Source organism: Macaca mulatta, chromosome 5 (genome assembly GCF_049350105.2).
Source record: "Macaca mulatta isolate MMU2019108-1 chromosome 5, T2T-MMU8v2.0, whole genome shotgun sequence".
Lineage (NCBI taxonomy): Eukaryota > Metazoa > Chordata > Mammalia > Primates > Cercopithecidae > Macaca > Macaca mulatta.
Window position 1 is genome coordinate 71,424,346 of NC_133410.1, and position 6,609 is coordinate 71,430,954.

At 32.4% G+C, this 6,609-nt stretch overlaps 1 pseudogene; it reads left to right on the forward strand.

Annotated features, from left to right (window-relative positions):
• The first annotated feature begins 5,403 nt into the window (after positions 1 to 5,403).
• LOC712530 (small ribosomal subunit protein uS8 pseudogene) lies at positions 5,404 to 5,796 on the forward strand (annotated as a pseudogene).
• The last annotated feature ends 813 nt before the right edge of the window (positions 5,797 to 6,609 follow it).

Here is a 6,609-nt window from a genome sequence, read left to right on the forward strand (position 1 = left end):
CATTTGTCAGTTGCATTTCTAATTACCAGTAACAAACATCCTAATAATACAATTAAAGAGAGATTATAATTTACAATATTATCACAGAATATCAAGTATCTTTTCAAATATTCAAAACTACTAAAGGGAAATTGCTTCAGTAAAGGATATTAAGGAACACTTCAATATATGGGATGATGTGCCAAGTTCACGCCTACAAGAATGTAGTATTTGAAAATAGTATATCTTTTGCTAATAATCATATCCAATATAGTTCCAATGTATAACAAGGTTATTCATGATCTGATAAGATGATTTTAAATTTTATATGGAAGAGTAAAGGGCCAAAAATAACCAGAAAGAACAGAGACAAAGAATTGTTCAACTAGCTAATGGGAATTATTATAAAGCTATAATACATATGATAGTGTAGAACTATAACAAATGAGAATAGTGTGGAGATAAACAGTGTGACACCCAAAATAGAACAGAGAACTCAGAAACGTATCCATACATGTTGATTTTTGACAGAAGTGACATTTTAGATCAGTAGGGAAAGGGATGATTGGAGAATAAATGACTATCCATATGGAAAGAAGAAAAAATTGAAGCCACTTCACACTATATAAACATAAACTGCAGAAAATGAAAGATAAATGTCAAAGTGAAATGTCTAAATAACTACTTGAAAAAGTTCATTTGGAACGTGTTTAGGTTTAGTGGGATGAAAAAGTTTATTTAAAATATTTTTTAAGGCTGTTCTGCCTATGGAGTTACCATTCTTTTATTCCTTTGCTTTCTTAATAAACCTGCTTTCACTGTACTCTATAGAAAAAAATAATAAAATAAAATAAAATATGTTTTTTTAAAAAAGAGTTGATCATAAATAAGAAGACCTATAAATTTGACTATATCAAAATTGAGAATTGTTACAAATCAAAAGACATATTAAAACAAGTGAAAATATTATAAACTGGGAGAAAATATTTATGATACAGATAACCAACAAAATATTAAGATGCTATTTAAAAAAAAATTTTCCACAATTCAGTATGAAAAACTTTTAAAAGATAGAAAACATGTTCAAAGGCATAAAGAGACTTTTCACAGAAGAGAAAATGTATATGACCCATACAAATATTAGTAGTGATCCCAGAAATACAAAACATGACTAAAGTACCAGTTTACATGCACTTAATAACAAAAATTAAAATGAATGACCACTCCAAGGGGAGGAGATACGTCAATCTAGGTTTTATGTGAGTCCAGAGGTTTATTTAATTTGGTAGTTCATTCTCTAAGAAAAATACATAAAAAATTAGCTAACAACAAAAATTAGTTGCACTTTATAATATTTATTTGGAATGAGAAAAAGAAATCAAACCAAATTACAGGTTTTAAAAAGCTGACAATACATTAAATGACATAGGCCAAAATAAAAACTTTTAAAAATTTCCTTTTGAACACATATATATAAAATACTATTTCCTTAAATACTTTGGCTGCATACTTTTTAATTTTATAACAACAACTTTGAAAACTTTTGGCAAACAGGATAGAAAGATAATTCCAATTATTTAAGGATCATTACAATTTGGTTTTAATACCGATAGTATAGAAAAGTTTCAGCTTTATGACTAGTTATTAGTAATAACCACACAGATTTTTTAAAGATTTTTGTCAAATTTGGGAAAACCTCTCTCTGTTTATTTTCTACATAAGCTGTGAGATTTTAGAGCGTTTAAAGTTTTATTGTGCAGGGAACTATATTATAGAATTATGAACTCATTAACTAGATTATTGTTGATAGCCTCCTCGTGTGGTGGATTTTATGTTATATTCATCAAAGTTAGTATTCGGGGTCACATTAGCAGGAAATATACATCTATTTTTATATGAGCAATGGCATCTGGGGCTTATAGAACACGATACATCAGATATACCAAGATATACTCCCATATGTTGAGGTGCATAAAACGTGAGACTTGAAGACACTGACCCATTTATTTGTAGAATGCCTAAAGATTTATGCCCTACAATTCATAGGCCGTCTAAAATATTCTATTGTGTAAAATACTTTTAACAATTGCATATTTATAATTGTATATGTGAATCACTGAGTGTATACCTGATGAGAGGAAGCTTCTGTTTTGACTAAACATCAAAAAGAACCAAACGGGCTGGGCATGGTGGCATAATAGACCTCTGTTTTTTTGTTTTTGTTTTTGTTTTCATATTTTAACTATTAGCTATTATAAAAAGGCATCTGTGAACGTTTTGGTGCAAGTTTTTGTGTGGATGTGTTTTCAGTCACCTGGGACACGCTTAGGAAAAGAATTCTCCCATGATATATTAGCTTTAGGTTTAACCTTTTGAGGAATTTCCAAACTATCTTCTACAGTGCCTGTACCTTTTACAATCCCACAGGCAAGATTGGATAGTTCCAATTTCTCCACATCCTTGACAGAACTTATTATTGTCTGTCTTTTTTGTTTTAGTGATTCTAGTGAGTGAGAAGTGGTATCACCGTGGTTTTAATTTACATTTCCCTAATGGGTAGTGAGATTAATAATCTTTTCATGAGCTGTTTTGCCTCTTGTATACCATATTTGGAGAAATATCTATTCAATTTTTTTAATCCATTATTCTATCATGTTGTTTGATGTTTTCTAGTTGAGTTGTAAGAGTTTTTTAATATATATTCAAGATACAAATCCCTTATAATTTGCAAGTATTTTCTCCATTTTGTGGTGGTCCTTCACCTCTTTAATGATGTGCATTAAATCACAAATGTTTTTAATTTTGATGATGTTTATGTGTTTTTTTCTTTTGTTGCTTATACTTAGGGCATCTTACTAAGAAACTGTTGACTAATCCAAGGTCATGAAAATTTAGTCATGTTTTCTCCTAAGAGTTTTATATATTTGTCTCTTAAATTTAGGTCTTGGGGCCCTTTTTAGTTAGATTTTATACATGATGTGAGGCAGATAAATAAATTTATTTTCCATGTGGATACCCCATCCCCTTGTACTAGAATCATCCACAGAAACTCTTCGATCCTCATTAAATTGGCTTGACACCCTAGTCAAAACCAATTCATTGTAAATGCAAAAAAAAAAATCCTGGAATTTCCATTCTGTTTTACGATCTATATGTCAATCCTTATGACAGTATCACATTATATTGATAACTATTCTTGTAGAAAGTTTTAAGATTGAGAAGCGTGAGTTCTTCAATTTTGTTCTTTTTAAAATTTGTTTTGGTTGGAAAAGTAAACATTTCCATGTGAATATTAGAAACAGCTTGTTAAGATCTGTAAAACCAATCACTGGGATTTTGATAGACATTTAATTGAATCTTTAGATCAGTTTGGAGAGTATTGTCATCTTAGCTATATGTGTATAATACATAAGAAAAGAAAACAATGTATGTGACTATTAAAATATAGGTCTGTTCATCAAGTCACTGTAAACTAAATAAAAACACAGTTACAAGATGACACAGGATATTTTCAACACATATAATTAAAAATTCAAATCCTGAGTATATAAAGAATTCCTATAAATAAGTTAGAAAAAGAAAGCGAACACAAATAAAATGGTCCTAAGACTAAAGTAACTATTTCATGTAAATGGATATCCAAATGACACAATAGCCATATGCAAATGTACTCAACTTAATTACCAATAAAATAATACAAATTAAAAATAACATGAGAAAGCAGTACATGGTTACCAAGCTAACTAAAATTGATAAGAATAAGAATAAGAAAATACTAGTGTTGGTGAGGATATGGGACAACAGAAATTCATACACTGTAGGTATATTCACTTTTGAAAATAGAATTATTCAGTAATATTGAAAATAATTTCACATTATCTAATTAAAATAAAGAAAGCCTAGATAGTTTTGTAAATGTACATTAAAAACATGTACTATAATGTTCATAGCATCGTTGATGCTATAGCCCCAAACAGGAAATAATCCAAACATCCATTAACAGTAGAGTGAATAAATAAATGGTAGTATGTTGACAAACTAGAATGCTCTCCAACAATAAAAATTAACTACATTCACATCAATAAAATGGCTTTCATAAACATGGAATTTAGCAGAAAATAAAAGTCAACAAAGGATTCAACATAATTTCATTTTAATGCCACTCAAAAAAAAGAAAAAACAATATCATAATTTAAAATATTTGCAAACAGATAGTAATGGTCCAAAGAATAAAACAAGATTCGAAAGGAAAGGGTAAAAGCAAGAAGAAACATACAATAGGTCTATGAGTTAACTGGCGAGTTTCTAATTCTTAACTTGGGTGTTATTTAAATGTGTGTTTGCCCGAATCCAGCAGCACATCAAAAACTTGCCCACCACCATCGAGTAGGCTTTATCCCTGGGATGCAAGGTTGGTACAACATATGCAAATTAATAAATCTGATTCATCACATAAGCAGAACTAAAGACAAAAACCACCTGATGATCTCAAAAGATGCAGAAAAGGCTTTTGATAAAATTTGACATCCACTGTGAACTAAAAACTCTCAATAAACTAAGTATTGAAGAAACATACCTCAAAATAATAAGAGCCATATATGACAACCCCACAGCCAACATCATACTGAATGGGCAAAAGCTGGAAGCATCCCCCTTGAAAACTGGCACAAGACAAACATATCCTCTCTCACCACTCTGATTCAATATAGTATTGGAAGTTCTGGCCAGGGCAATCAAGCAACAGAAAGAAATAAAGGTCATCCAGATAGGAAGAGTGGTAGTCAAACTATCCCTGTTTGCAGATGACAAAGATGTGAAAAGCAATTGCAACAAAAGTAAAAATTGACAAATGGGATCTAATTAAACTAAAGAGCTACTCCACAGAAAAAAAAAAAAGAAAGAAAAGAGTATACAGACAACCTGCCGAATGGGAGAAAATTTTCGCAAAGTATGCAGCTGGCAAAGGTCTATATCCAGCATCTACAAGTAACTTAAATTTACAAGAAGAAAACAACACCATTCAAAAAGTGGACAAAGGACATGAACAGACGCTTTTCAAAATAAAACATATATGTGGCCAACAATCATATGAAAAAAACCCAACATCACTGATCATTAGATAAATGCCAATCAAAACCACAATGAAATACCATCTCACACCGGTCAGAATGGCAATTATAAAGTCAAAATAGTAACAGATGCTGGCAAGGTTATGGAGAAAGGAATGCTTATACATTGTTTGTGGGAGTGTAAATTAGTTCAACCATTGTGGAAGACAATGTAGTGATTCCCCAAAGACCTAAAGACAGAAACACCATTTGACCCAGCAATCCCATTACTGGGCATATACTCAAAGACATATAAATCATTCTACTGTAAAGAGACATGCTCGTCCTCTTTCTGCCATCGTTCTGCACCGCCACAATGGTGCGCATGAATGTCCTAGCTGATGCTCTCAAGAGGATCAACAATGTGGAAAAGAGAGGCAAACACGAGGTGCTTATTAGGCCATGCTCCGAAGTCATTGTCTGGTTTCTCATTTTGATGATGAAGCATGGTTACATTGGCGAATTTGAAATCATTGATGATCACAGAGCTGGGAAAATTGTTGTGAACCTCACAGACAGGCTGAACAAGTGTGGAGTGATCATTCCCAGATTTCATGTGCAACTCAAAGATCTAGAAAAATGACAGAATAATCTGCTTCCATCCCGCCAGTCTGGTTTCATTATACTGACAACCTCAGCTGGCATCATGGACCATGAGAAAGCAAGACAAAAACACACAGGAGGGAAAATCCTGGAATTCCTTTTCTAGGGATGTAACACATATATTTACAAATAAAATGTCTCATTAAAAAAAAAAAAAACATACATGCACATGTATGTTCACTGCAACACTATTCACAATAGCAAAGACATGGAATCAACCTAAATGCCTTTTAATAATAGGCTGCATAAATAAAATGTGGAACATATATACTGTGGAATACTAGGCAGCCATAGAAAAGAATGAGATCATGTCTTTTGCAGGGAAATGGATGGAGCTGGAGGCCTTAACCTTAGCAAACTAACACAGGAATAGAAAACCAAATACTGCGTATTCTCACTTATAAGTGAGATCTAAATTATGAGAACACATGGATACATAGAGGAGAACAACACACACTGGGGCCTGTAGGAGGGTGAAGGGTGGGAGGAAAGAGAATATTTTTTTACAATAACTAATAGATACTAGGCTTAATACCTGGGTGATGAAATAATCTGTACAACAAACCCCTATGAAACAAGTCTTCCTGTGTAACAAACCTGCACATGTACCCTGAACTTAAAAATAAATAAATGAAGTTAAATAAATGTGTGATTGCTTTACAATTATTCCTTAAACTATACATTTTGGGATTCTTATACAAGTGTGTGATATATTTTTTCTCTTTTTTCTTTTTTTGAGATGGAATTTCACTCTTGTTGCCCAGGCTGGAGTGCAGTGGCGCAATCTTGGCTCACTGCAACCTCTGCCTTCCGGTTTCAAGTGATTCTCCTGCCTCAGCGCCTCAAGAGGCTGGGATTACAGGTGCCCACCACCACGCCCGGCTAATTTTTACATTTTTAGTAGAGACGGGGTTTAACC